The 14847-nt window shown below is 48.3% G+C and overlaps 1 protein-coding gene across 2 annotated transcripts in view; it reads right to left on the bottom strand.

Moving 5' to 3' along the window:
- Positions 1-14395, bottom strand: part of LOC115542582 (plexin-B2) — a 138512-nt gene extending 124117 nt beyond the window's left edge. The window contains exon 1 of one of the 2 annotated variants that reach the window (XM_030354881.1): positions 13794-14395. The gene's annotated coding sequence lies outside the window, so the exon portion shown is untranslated. The remainder of the gene's footprint in view (positions 1-13793) is intronic. The other variant, XM_030354882.1, reaches the window with a different exon arrangement.
- Between the last annotated feature and the right edge of the window lie 452 nt (positions 14396-14847).

Genomic DNA, 14847 nt, shown 5'->3' with positions numbered 1-14847 from the left:
TCTCAGCGATGGCTTCAAATAGCCTCGATTTGGGTCGGATCACTTCCTTACGTATTTTTCGAGGACAAACACACCACATCATTTACACCGAAACACATTCAAACACACACACATTCAAAACACACTCGCACATGCACGCAGGGACATGTGCGTAAAAACACACAGTAGTGCACACTAACGCATGCACGCAGGGACACAAACACATTCAAAACACTCGCTCACCCACATCCACACACACACACATTTTAAAAAGCTTTATTCCCCCCCCCCCCGCCATAGCTCTTCTGAAATTATACGGTGACACTCAAAGCGTAGACAGGGATTGAGACAATAGGCCCGCATGACAAGACTGTGTCATCAGCGACGGCCATTTGGCCCAGAATGATCTGCCATCCCGGTTATCAGCCCATTACATGACAGACGGCTCCCATCAAGCATGTGTCTCACTCTGACACACACACACACACACACACACACACACACACACAGGTCTTGGGAAATAGTCGTTGCACAACTTGTTTACACCAAACCAAAAGGGGGAGATTCCAGTATGTGCTGCTACTGTTGTTGGCCTAGGACACGTCGTACACACATGTGCACACACACACACTTGGGCAAATGGCGAGTACGTTTCCCTGTTGGGAATGAGCCCAGTCTAGATTCTGAGCAGCCATAGCAATACCATTAAGAGTCCACAAGGGGATATTACTGCTGCAAGCGACAGTGGCGTGTTCAGCCATACCACACACACACACACACACACACACACACACACACACACACACACACACACACACACACACACACACACACACACACACACACACACACACACACACACACACCTCAAATTGAATTCCAATGAGTCTTATGAGAAAATATATAATATCTAAATATATTAAAATATTACCCCTCCTATGAACTCCTCTCCTGCAGCAGTGAGGCATGATCTGTGGCTGCAGTCTGTGGCTGCAGGTGAGGCCAGGTGAGAGCTATGATCCCTCATCCTAATGACCCCTCATCCTAACGCCCTCACAAAGCTCCCATCCCCAAAGCCCGGGGGGGGGGGGGGGGTAGCATTTCAAAATGCCAGTCAAGTCTTCGTCGCTCACAATGATTTCCCCACCGATACCGAGTGAAAGGTGTATTAAACCGTGACCTTCAGGGGGAATGTAGTCCAAATAACAGCCCCCCCCCCACCACCCACTTTCCCCCCCGGGACCCCCCCCCATGCAACCGGAATCTCCCTGTCAATCAAAAATCTCAGTCCTAGCATATAAAAAGGTAGCTATGGAAACGGACTGTTGGAAGGAAAGAAGATTAATCCAACACAATGTGGACGACCACCCAGACTTTAAAAAGTCTCAATCTGTCCGACAGTCCTCTGTGGAATCACTTTATTACCGCTATGGAAAACAGCCTTGATTGGATGGCTTTGTTCCGAAGGCTCAGCCAATGACAATCCAGGCACCGATCGATCCGCTGCACAGCTGTGCCAGCAGGCTGTCACCTGTCACCGATACAGTGAGGTGGATTCCCGCGTCGCAGTAATCAGCCCCTCCACCAGAGTCCCATCTATCTGGTGAAGACTGGGGGCGCCACTTCTGACAAGAGTTTATAATAGAGGGCGTGGCCACCAACTTTATTACTGCAGCGGGCAGTTGGTTAAGTACCCTGCATGTCCCGTGAAAGTCCACTTATCATGTGTGTCAGTGTTCGTTAAACCAGCTGTGTGTGTGTGTGTGTGTGTGTGTGTGTGTGTGTGTGTGTGTGTGTGTGTGTGTGTGTGTGTGTGTGTGTGTGAGAGAGAGAGGTTCAAGTGCAATAAAAGGCATGATGGCCAAAGAAAAAGTGGGAAAGAAGTGGAGGACAAAAGGAGAAGAAAATAAAAGCAAACAGAACGCATGAGAAGACTAAACGAGATTGAGAGCTGTGGTTTGGAAGAGTGAAACTAGGTGTGTGCGTGTGCGTGTGCGCGCGCGCGCGCGTGGTGTTTTTTGGCAGGGAACACAGTAGTTTCCATGACTTAACCAATCCCATATGACTGATATTATATTCGTGACGGGGGATCGTCCAAATCTACTGCAAAACGAAACGCCCAGTGAACGGGGAGGAAAATAACGAGAAAACGTCGCCCAAAAAGACTGTGGGGGAAAAAAAAATGAAAACAGACAAGGGGGGAAAAAAACAACTCCTGAAGAGAATAAAATTTAGAACGAGTTGAAACGAAAGAAGCAAACGTGAAGGAGAAGAGACAGAATGAGAGCAAAAACAATTAAAAATAAATCCTGTTCGATCCAGAAAAAGTATGCCTTCCGGACGTCAACCTACCTGTTGATTGCTACATGCTATTGCACGGCTGAGTAATACGATTGGTCCGTTGTTAATGACTGTGCCGTATATGGAGCCTAGCTTAAATGCTAAAGCGTGCCAATACCTTGTGGGGGAATACTGTAACAGCAAAGTACGCACTTTTAAATGACCCGTGTCTCACCATAATCGGAGGGTGAAGCAGAATGACAGAGTGGTAGTAAAAACAAGCTCTCCCTTCTATGCCTGAACGGCTGCCTTCACAATAAAAGCTGTCGCTTCACAATAAGAGCGCTCTCACGTTCTCGAGTCGTCGCCTGCTTTAAAAGGGGTTATCGTGCTTAATGGCAGGATTATAGGGAGCCATGATGAATTTATTTGGATCAGCCAGTGAGTCAAAACAGACCTGATCTTGGTTCTGTATTTGCCCCCGTGTTTTGATGCAGCCATGGGATTTCACACGATTTATTTTGTGCTTTAGGCGGGACTTCCAGATGTGGATCTGCAATAACTCGGCTGCAGGCGAAGGAAATTATGTAGTATAACTGTAACGTTGCACTGCGATGACCGATTGTCGACCGAAATGACACAGCCAGACGGAAATAAATATCTGCGCGTACACACAACCACACGGTTCGAATTGCAGTTTGATTTCCGAATGCCTTTAATTAGCACCGGAGAGCAAACATGACAAGGAACGCACACAACACCACAACCTCAACACAAAGACACACCGAGTGTGGAGAACGGAGTGGAGAGGAGAGAGGACTGCGTCCGTCTGTCTGAGTGATTGAACATGATCTAGGAGTAGAAACTAAAGGAGGGAGTAATGGGAGGAACAAATAACAAAAGAGAACAAGAAGGGTAGAGACAGGGCGAGCCAGAGAGCGAGAGAGAGAGCGACAGCAAGACAGGGAGCGAGAGAGAGAGAGAGTGAGCGATCAGAGGAGAGGGAGGTCAGGGGGGAGGGAGGATGAGGGAGGGATGGAGGTGGGAGGAGGGAGAGATGGAAGGAGGGAGAGACCGAAGGATCTGGAAAGTAGGAGGGAGGGAAGGGGGGAGAGAAGGATCTGGATAGTAGTAGCAGGGAAGGGGGGAGAGAGGGAGGGGAAGGGAGGAGGGAGAGAAGGATCTGGATAGAAGGAGGGAGGGAAGGGGGGAGAGAGGGAGGGAGGAGAGAGAGAAGGATCTGGATAGAAGGAGGGAGGGAAGGGGGGAGAGAGGGAGGGAGGAGGGAGAGAAGGATCTGAATAGAAGGAGGGAGGGGGAGAGAGAGAGGGAGGGAGGAGGGAGAGAAGGATCTGGATAGTAGGAGGGAGGGAAGGGGGGGGGGAGGGGAGGGGGGAGGGAAGGGGGGGGGAGGGAGGGGGGGAGGGGGGGGAGGCAGCAGGCCAATGCCATGTGGAGAGAGAGAGGCAATGGTTCAACACACAGGAAATGAAGAGGGGAGTGGACAGAAACAAAACGGACACACAAACACACACCAAACAAATGTCAAGCACGAACACCCCCTCTCCCCCCTGCCACTGTGTAAGTACATGTATTTGCATGAATAAGGGGAAAACAAAGATGCCAATGTAAGCTGTGCTAACACCATACCCCGAGCCAACACACAAACACAATGAGAACAAACAGAACCAGGGACACACACAAAAACACAGGCATACACAGCCAGTAATGCGCACACACACACACACACACACACACACACACACACACACACACACACACACACACACACACACACACACACACACACACACACACACACACACACACACACACACACACACACACACACACACACACACACACCTGAGTTGGTTTGGGTCTGCGATGATTCTCCATTATGTTTGCTGTACACGTCTGTGTGAAATAATTGCTGCAAATGATCGATTAAAAATGGAAACACGACGGGAAGGCTGAAAGTTCCACACAGTTCCACAAGTTTGATTGCAGAGTTTTATCCGAAAATGGGCAGCCTCTAATAAGATATGACACGCAACGAGAACCGTGAAGGAGAGCCAAGGTTGGATTATCAGGAGGTCTGGTGGTTCTGATCAGACATCAGAAATCAGGTTTAGGGCGAGAGGGGGAGGGCGAGAGAGACATTAAGAGGAAAGGTAGAGACACATCAAGTAGCAAGAGGGAGAGAGAGCGCGAGAGGAGAAAATGAAAGGCAGAGCAGACAGAAATTAGTTTTCCCGCAGTTGAACAGATGCTCGCTCAGCAGGTTAATGAGCCGTCCAGGGACGAAGCTCGCGCACACACACAAACACACACTCAGACGCAGAGTAAACCAGTTTAGCAAAGTCTCTGTTGACGGACATTAAGGTGTGGCTGGACGGGCCGGCTTTATGGCAGTGTGTGTGCGACGTGCGCACGCATGTTCGTCATAGATTTTTAGTTTAGTTGCCAATGTCATCGCACTGTGTGTGTGTGTGTGTGTGTGTGTGTGTGTGTGTGTGTGTGTGTGTGTGTGTGTGTGTGTGTGTGTGTGTGATAGTCCAACAGTAGCAGCCTATATTGGAAACTCCCTGCTTGGGTTTTGTGTAAACAAGTTGTGCGAGGACCACTTCCCATGACCTGTGCGAGCGTTCGCCCTCTAGCCCGTCGACTGAGTGGCGACGTTCCGTTCAAGGCGTGACCTTAGGTTACCAAACCAAAAGGGATTGTGACACGGGCGCAAAATAACAAGCTAAAAGGCCTTTGTTAAACAGCCTTTACGGTGTGGTAATGTTATGGGGTAAAAAAAAAAAAAAAAAAAAAAGAGGTGCAAAGGATTCTGGGATGTCCTTGGGTCGGGTTCTGTTGAGGGGGACTGAGGTCAAACTGGAGCCATGAGATCCAACACATGGGGGGGGGGAAGAGAGAGAGAGAGAGAGAGAGAGAGAGAGAGAGAGAGAGAGAGAGAGAGAGAGAGAGAGAGAGAGAGAGAGAGAGAGAGAGAGAGAGAGAGAGAGAGAGAGAGAGAGAGAGAGAGAGAGAGAGAGAGAGAGAGAGAGAGAGAGAGAGAGAGAGAGAGCGACACTCACCTGAGGCAAATTCAACCCTTGCACAGTAGGCCAACAAAAAAACATTAAAAAAAAAGGACAATGTGTTCGCCATGGGTGCAACACTAAGCAAAACAACAATGACAATAAAAGTGCTAACTCAAAGCTCCAGGAGCGAAATACAATGCCATTGCAGACGCAAGAAGAACACCGTCTTGGTTGCTCTGCGGTGGAGGTGATAGTGGAATACTCCCTCTGGTAACACTAGACAAGCCGTTACTCAGCAAGTGGTCGCTGGTTTCCTGAAAACACACAGCCTTCAAAATCCAAGCCTGGAAGTCCGCCCTAGTGAGGTGTCTTGATAAGTATAGAGCGATTCCCAGAAACTCCTGCCTTTTGTTTCGTTTTGCTGACTCGATACTTAATTACTTGGGAAATTCCTCCCGGATAAATTGCCACATTCACATGAAAACGCTGACATGCAGCGCTCAACGCTTGGCGCAATGGAAATATCTCCTCTCTCCAGTGTCATCTGAAATGTTGTCATGCTGGGCTGGGAGGAAGTGACAGTGTTGTGTTGTGTTCGTGGAGCAGTCGGGGCTGGCCTTGCCTGGCAGAGGCTAGTTTCTATCCAAAACACAGGAATGCATTAATCACGAAACAGTGAGACATGGTTTCTCCTCAATCTGTTTCCATCCCCCTCCCAGATCCCGGACCTCTGAAACCCCACTAATAGTTGACGACACCTTTTCCCTGCCAGTAAATATGTTTCGCCTTCATCCTGTTTTCCATGTTCTGTTTGGGACAACGGACTGGAAACTCGATTTGAACTAACTTCCATTTGGCGAGCAAGGCAGGAGTAAACAAGACAACCACACAATCTAACTTCTTCGCGCAGTGACCCGACTAATGAGTCACACGTGTGGTTTAAAACAGCAGGAAACACAACCAAGTGATAAGTGTCTTCCTGGACAGGGCCAGAAGAGGAGAAGCCAATCACTATTCATTGAAGAGTCATGTAAGGGAAGACTCAAACGGAGCTAGATAAAGCTACCTTAACCAGCCTGGGATAGTACTGAGCGCTAACAACAGAGCCACCGTGAAACCCTCTTATCTTGTTAGCATGTCCTAGCAAACACGCAGAACGGTCAAGGAGGAGTGTCAGGCACACACACGGACACACAGCTGTCGACAAAACAAACAGCCTTTGGACGTTAAAAGCAGAGCGTAACATCTCTGTCCAAACACAGATTATTGCCTGCCCAACACACACACACACACACACACACACACACACACACACACACACACACACACACACACACACACACACACACACACACACACACACACACACACACACACACACACACACACACACACACACACACCCCCCTCCCCCCTTTCTACCTTTTGGCAGTTTACGCAAAACGTTTGGCTCTGCAGAGAGCTTAGCACCTAGCCCAAACAATTAGCAGCTTGGGAGGGCCCAGACACACTCAGCACGTCTCCCGTATACAGTTTAGCAGATTATCAAAGGTTGCTTCACATTAAATAGGTGTGGAGTCCTGGGCCACAATCCACTCCCAACACATTCTCTCTCATTCTCCATTTGTCATCTCTTTTAATTTCCCAATGACTCACTTTCGAAATGCTGCATTTGGACTTTGTTTAAAGAGCGTTTCCACCCCTCCCGTCTGTCCGTTTGTCTGTCCAGCATTTGGTCATTGCAATATCATCGTTTGGTTTCTGGAATGATATCACAGGGATGAATTCCAACTGTTCTACTCACCATCCAAACGCAAGCAGCTGCTGAGGGCCAGAAGCCAGAGGCATAAACACTACAGTTACACATGGCGGTCTTCCTCACAACGCCACACATGGAGTAACTTATTGGGGGGGGGGGGGGGGGGGGGGGATCTCTCCCAGAAAATCGATTTTATTAACGACACATCACAGCCTATGGATAAAAGGATCCATCAAAATTAGGAACCGTCCGTTGATGAAACATGTGAGATGTAATGCCCGCCCGTTCCAGAAGGTTGTGTTGGCATGGCCTTCGGGGAGAGATGAATAGCAGTTTTTGAAAGCGTCATTACAATCAGAACGACAGAGTCTCTCTCTCTCTCCCTCTCCCTCCCTCTCTCCCCTAGGCCCTTTATTTGTCGAATGGTTAGTCAGTCTGGAGAGAGACAGCGCCGTCGCGTTGTGTAACTCAGTGTGCTAGCTTGACTCCACACACACACACACACACACACACACACACACACACACACACACACACACACACACACACACACACACACACACACACACACACACACACACACACACACACACACACACACACACACACACGGGGGAAGCAGGTTCACCCCTGGTGCGCCGTAATGCTTCTCCTGATCAACGGAAGCAACAAAGACGTTCCTAGGAGCCTTGCACAGCGCACAGCCAAACAAGAGTGGGAAGTGGGTCAATTAGAAGTTCAAAAAGACACTTTAATACGGTGTGAGCCTACAAGGTGTGGGTGGGCTTGATCTCGCGCTTTGCATGACTTGCATCTATGAATTTTAATGCTGAGTCAAGCGAAAAATATTTTGAATATTATAAAAAGAAAATGCAGTTTCAGACATTTTTAGGTGTTCCCATAACAAAAAGTTGCATGTAATTTCTGCACATTAGTACAGATTTTTGGTAGAAAATGAACAATCAGCCACATCAGGCAAGACGGCCTAAATGCACAGCAGTTTTCTTCTTTTTTTTTAATACACGACGACATCTGTTAATGCAGACGGGTCGCATAAAGTAGTGTGTGATGGAAAATCTGTGTGTTGTTAAGTTTTTGATAAGTTCAGCTTTGTTTTCTTGAGGTTGTGTTAACCACCCAATCAGTTAACTGGAGTGACCCCTTTGTTGACCGGTTCCCCTGGGGTGAACAGTCAAAGGGACCCCCTTATCTATACCAGAAAAAATTTCCTGTACAACGTCAACATTTCCCTCACATGACGTATGGACAGATACGTCACAGGGAGGGGGTGAGACTGTGTTACAAGGCTGTGAGGAACTGTATTCTGGGCTTCCTCAACGCATTATCTCAAAGAGATCACCACGACACGTGCATTATCTCATCTCACTCTCCTTAAAAAGGCGGATTGCAACACCCTCACAGGAGTCGGTCTATGTGTCCTCCATGAAGTACCGCTTTTATCCGCCCGTTCCACGTGCCGTCGTTAGGATAATTACGAGCCAGGAGCACGGCTCCCGATTATCCAATCGGAGCGAACCCGAGAGCGCCAACGTCAAGACCCAGCTTTGTGGGAGAGCCAGCGATCTGCCAATACGGGGCGCTAGGCGGTCGTGGCTGGGCTAGCGTTTGTTCGTGGAGCTGGAGAGCAGACACGGTCATTGTTTAGGGTGGTTTAAACATCGAGTACTCGCCAGGCTCCGCGTCCAACAGGTTGGACAGATCGACCAGAGGGCCAAATTCTCCCCGGGCGTTTGGCCGCGGGGTCTGTGCCATGGACCCGCTGATGGACTGCGGAGAACTCGAGCAAAATAAAGGTTTGGCTCTTAGTCGTACCCTCCTCCTCCTCCTCCTCCATGCCGATCAATGCTGCATCTGCACCCTTCACAGCCAATTTGAGATCCAGGCTGAATTAACGTGCAGGGCTTTGCCTTGGCCGTACCCGTGGCAACCATTAGAATCCGTACTGACAGCCAGAGTCTCACAACGGCCAGCGGCAGGGTCCTTCACACAAGGCGTCCAATGGGACAGTGTAGGGTAAACAGCGGAGACAGCCAATCAGAGACCGGCCGCCACCAGGGACAGCCAATCAGAGACAGGCCGCCAATAGAGACGGCAAATCAACGCCTTAAGTTGCGTTGGTACGAGAAAATGGGCGTCTAGTGTGTAGTGCCAGATGACAAAAACGAATAAAATCACAACGTTGCAAAAAAAACAACCTCAAATCCCACCGCTGCTCATGAAGCGTCCCGTTGGAAAATAGAGAGAAAGACGGCACATAATGGGGATCAGCAAAGGTCCACAGCTGGCCAAATATAGCTGAGTAGGCTTTTGTCCTCACACAACCTATAGTCTGACCCCCCCCTTGCTCCACCGCAGGGCACACAGAAACCCCGATGGGGGCTGGGTGTGTGTAGTGTACGAGGCAGCAACACAACACACAGCCTGCTGGCGTTTGCGTTATGGTTGCCTGCTTCTTATACAGGGCTAATTTAGGCCCTCGATTGATGAAGTCTTTAAAGACGCGGGGACAACAGAGGGTTCTATAAACCCGATGACAATGACAACAGAGCCTATGAAGTTCTGTTCAGTCGGACGGGAGACCACAGAGGCCATTGGAATAAGTCATTGTGGCTTTTGTTACCAGGGAGAGGCAAAACGGCACGCCGAAACAACAACAAACACATTTATAATACATGTGCATTTACCCTGTTCGAGAAATTAAAATGGTTCCTCGATGAAATTACATTACACAACGCAGACCATAATACATGTTGACTCCATTGTAATTGAATTGTGTGCATGAATATGCGCACATGTGTGTGTGTGTGCGTGCGCGTGCATCTCTGGCATTCCGTTAGGCCATAAAGAACAGGGAAGGTTCTTTTCCGTAGAGTTTGGACCAAATGGAGCTTCCTGGCCTCCTGGTTTAAAAGGTTTTAAATATTTAGTAACCGCCGACAGACAAGCCACCATAACAGTAGGAACAACAAAATGGTCGACGGACTTTCCAACCCACACCTTAACTGGGCGCAGGAATAAAAGTTTGGTTCCAGCAGCAATTCCAGCCCACACACGAGCAAAGCCAGACAGCAACGTAATGGTAAACAACACAACCACATGTGTTCTTGCGCGCACACACACACGCGCGCGCGCACACACACACACACACACACACACACACACACACACACACACCCCAACAATGCGAGGTAAACCCCACAACAAAGGGCTAGCTATTATTGTCTCTACCTCACCCACCCAGGAGGGCCATTTCCTACTGTTCTGTTTACTCAGGCCCCCATTGGCCTCTCGTGAGCGTTTACTCAGGATTTCATCGGCCAATTGGAAGAAGGCATGTGTGGGGAGGGAATGTCACCTGGCAGTGTGATTGGTCTAGGTGGGTGTCCAATCGACAACTGTTTTACGAACTTTGTTAATATTTGCAGGTCATTATAACCAGGTGCCATTATGTACCAACTATCAACCACAGAAAAGAAATACAACTTTGGAAACTTCTGATAAATCCCACCACCACACACAATCACATCAACATGTCGTTGCAGGTGATAGCTTAGCGATTTGGCAGTAGTGCTGCTAGACTGCCTTTCGCCATTATCTTTGGCGAGCTTTCTAGAAAAAAAAAAAAAAAGGTAAGAGCAGGATATCGGGGGTGCACTGCTGTGAGCCAGGCACTCAAAGAAGATGGATCGTGTTTCCAAAGAAAATCACCCACTTGAGTTCAGGCTAATCCTTTTCCATTCAACATTCATTAAGCAATTTATTCGCCATCTACTCGCCTACACCGCCTTTCAGAGACATAGTAGTGTGCTCCTTCTGATGCGTTTAAAAAACAAAAAAGACAAACATTTGCATGTAATACACGGCAGCCACATTCATCCAAAGAATAAACAAAACTCGTAAGTAGATCGTAACATTTCTCGAGATGGCTCAGCCAAGCTGTCGGGACAGCCTGCTCCCATTTAATAAACGACTATCCGCGCCAAAAGTCCATTTTAGATGCACTTCTCTCCCAAACGGCCCACAGAGTCACGTCACCACCATCATCATCATCATCATCATCATCCCAGCCCCCAGATCATCTCCGGCGTCTGTTCCCGGGCCAGCTCCACACTGGGAGTGCTCGGACGATGACACGCTCGTCCGTGCACTTAACCTGCACTTAACGTGTGCGTCCAGTGGGGCTAATAGGCCCAAACTTGACCGGGGTACTTACCCGCCCCACGCCATGTGAAAGGATTATTTAGCGAAAGATGAGGACCCGTAATGCATCACATTACGGCGTCCACAAGCACGGCGCGACATGAGGTGTGAGCCAGTTGTAAAACGACACTAATGCCGCTTTTCCACCGCACATGTAGCTCGACTCGACACGACACGACTCGACACGACTCGACACGGTAGCAGCGCGGGTCCTTTTCCACCGCAAATAGTACCTCCGGGACGTGGGCGGGGTCGGCTGCGCGAAAGGGCCGTGACGTATTTTTGTACGCGACCCAAACAACACCTACGTAACCCACACATGGACAGAACCCACATAACAACAATGGAGAACATCGATGCGATGGTATTCGTGTTCGTATTATTAGCTGGCATGTTGAAGAAGTGGAATATGTTGGCTGCGGCGCTGCTATGGCTGTTACCAGCATGGTTGCCATGTCGCTCTCGTGACTTCGTCACACTCTCTGGCCAATCAGTGGCCGGCCGTCTGCCGACGTCACCTTTTAGCATCGGCTCAGCCGCTTGGAACCTAGAGCGAGGCGGTACTAGAAAAAGCAGCCACTTCAGGTACCAGATACCATGTTTTCGCGGTGGAAACGCAAAAAAGGCGAGCTGAGTCGAGTCGAGTCGAGTCGTGTCGAGCTGGTACCATGCAGTGGAAAAGCGGCATAAGTCCACACAGTAAAACGACTCGCAGTACAACACCAGTGAGGGCGACCATGAAAAAAAAATAAGTTTGGTTCCTGTTTGTTGTCAGTTGAGGTCATGGGTAGGTAGCGAATTTATTTTATTTTTTTATTTTATTTTTTCCAGCGGCAGCGAATGATAGGTAGGTTGTTTTCATTTAAAAACGAGAAAATTCGCTCATCCTTGTACAGAATGAAGAGGTGCTGTACCAAAACGTAATTATAGTTTGCATAAAAAAGCGTTTATTTATTTTTTTAAAGCTCATAAAATAATTTGGGTCACACATAAATTGACAGGGTCGGTCGGAAACCGGAACCAAACAAAAAAATGTTTAGGCCTAGGCAAGATGCTGGTGAAGCTGGCTTATTTGTGTCAAGACAGAGATGATGGTGAGGATGTGAGTGATCAGATCCTTTGCAGCTGAAGGTCTTGTCTTTATTTCTGTGGCGAGAATGGAGTTACAAACCATTTGTACCATTGACTTGTAATTGTACCAGAAGGCCTTTACTCTGGTCAGAGTACAGTTCTGATGCTGTGTGTCCTACAAAATCTAGTGGACCCTTTTCATACAAGGTTGATAATACTTGGTAATAAACACGTCATTTATTTTGTACATCTGTACACAGTCCATTCTTGCAGTCCAAATGAAATAAACTATTTAGATACATTCATAGCCTGTGCAGTCTCAAGATGATGTGATGTGCTGAAATTCAAATATTAGTCTTTACCATTGTCTGCATTCCTCTATCCTCTATCTCATTCCTCTATTCCTGACCTATGTCCTAGATGAGTACTGGGGGGGGGGGGGTATCGGATATGCTCTGAGAAGAAAAAAATATGCAGTCAACCCCTTGGCTCTACAGCTGGGCGTCTCGTCTCACAGCAAACCTGTTTTCCCAAGTCTCCCCCCCCCCCCCCCCAGGCTGCAGGGAAGGAAGCCACCCCGTTAGGAGAGAAAATGCGATCCTTATTAAAAGGACTTAAACTTATCTAGTCGACGCGGGCTTGTGTTGTACCCAGAACACAAATCGAGTGCTAAGAGCTGCCACATCTGCTTTGCATTTCAATTTGAATGTGGGCCAATCCGGATAAGATAAGACTTTTTTTGTGATTGCGAAAGGGTTGGTGACCCCACGTTCTCCCAAGGGTTCTTCTTAAAAAGGGACATGAGATAAACTTTTAAAACGTTATGTTATTAAATCTATTGGAATTGAATGGCAGATCTTTCCTAAGGGTTTTTAAGTATTTTGAAAGACATTTTTTAACTCCAATCTTGGAAGAGCTGATGACATTTAGTGTGCCCGCACGCCTGATTAACCAATCTAAATGTGCTTTGATAACATGTCATGATGATTCTCATCAGTCTCAAGCCAACGCCCAGCAAAGTCTTTCAAACTTTATTAATGAGAAGCGCCCCCAACCCCCCTCCTCCCATTCATTTAAACCAACATGCACTCTTGCACTGGGGACTAACCCAGAGAGCAAGCCACATGTAATCCTTGCAGTTAAAACCCTCTTCGTTTGACCATAAACATGATTTGGTGAACATTCACACGCAACAGCATCACGCCAGCATGTAAACACTGCTTAGCAGCCTGTTAACATATTTTCCCCTTCTTAACACCTTTCCAGATTCAGCGGGGAGGGAACATACAAGCACAAGGCTTGGTGCTTGCTACTGTCGCCCCCAAACACACGAGCTACAGACCCCAATTCTGGACACACTTTAACTTACGTGGGAGACTTTCAGACGGATGAATCCAAAGTTCAGTCCTAACTGGAGAATAATAATAGTATCACCGCCTGGATCTCCTTACCTTGTGATATCAGTGGGGAGTTCACTCTCTGCGTGCACAGGCGTCTGCCAAATGCGGTCGATCCGTATTCCCCTTGAAAATGCGAAACGTAAACGGCAAAAATTGAAAAAATCGTACCTCCAACGTCAACGCGCTTGTATTTCCCGACATTTACATCCTGGGAAACGGAGTCAACAACCGCAGCATAAGTTGGGCGACGGAGGAATCACCGCCGGAGAGGGGAGCAGCGTCTGGGTTGATCCCGTGGTGCAGCTGCGTTGTTTGGGAAGGAGCCGCAGCCGTGTGAGTGGAGGTGTGGAAGTTTGGGGCTTTTAGTTTATACAACACGACCGACCCGAAGACCGACTAACGCGTTCCACCTTTTCGTTTCCACCTTCCACGCCCAGGCGAGGCAGTCCGATGACACGGAGAAGCGAAAGTGTGCCAAAGCAAAAAAAAAAAAAAAGTAATATCCAGGTTATTGTGTGTTTCTCTATCTCTCTCTTGTCTCTAGATTAGGACCAGCAGGCACGCACGCCAAAAGCCCTTCCTTGTCAGCGCCGTGGCTCGAACCCACTGGCGTTGGTCTCCACTGTATGCGGCGCGGGGTTGAACGGAAGTTCTTTCGATGCGAGAGGGAGAGAGCGAGGGGGAGAGAGAGAGAGAGCTCACGCCATCTCCTCCCACTTCTGCCCACGAGAGCACGTTTAGACACAAACACGCGCGCGCACTAACACGCGTACAAACACACACACGCACACGCACACACACTATAGTCTACTAGAGTTTGCCCTGTCATGAAGTGCAAAAAGTATCCCTAAAAGGAGAGAGAAAAAAACACTTAAACCAATTATTGAAGTTAAAATGAATCATGGCACGTCGTTTTTGAACTTTATTTCGAATACACGTGTTGTATATAACCTCTACATGTTGAGGGATTCCTATAGTGGCGCAGGGTTACAACACGTCTTTGGAAACACTTTTTGGGAACCCTCTTTGGAGCAGCGGGGGCGAAGTGGTTACACACTGTCAAGCCCGGTTAAGCGTGCAACCGCCCCTGCTGCTAATTCGAGGG

Source organism: Gadus morhua, chromosome 4, assembly GCF_902167405.1.
Source record: "Gadus morhua chromosome 4, gadMor3.0, whole genome shotgun sequence".
NCBI classification, from domain to species: domain Eukaryota; kingdom Metazoa; phylum Chordata; class Actinopteri; order Gadiformes; family Gadidae; genus Gadus; species Gadus morhua.
The sequence above is the reverse complement of the archived record's forward strand: the minus strand, read 5'-3'. Positions and strand labels throughout refer to the sequence as shown.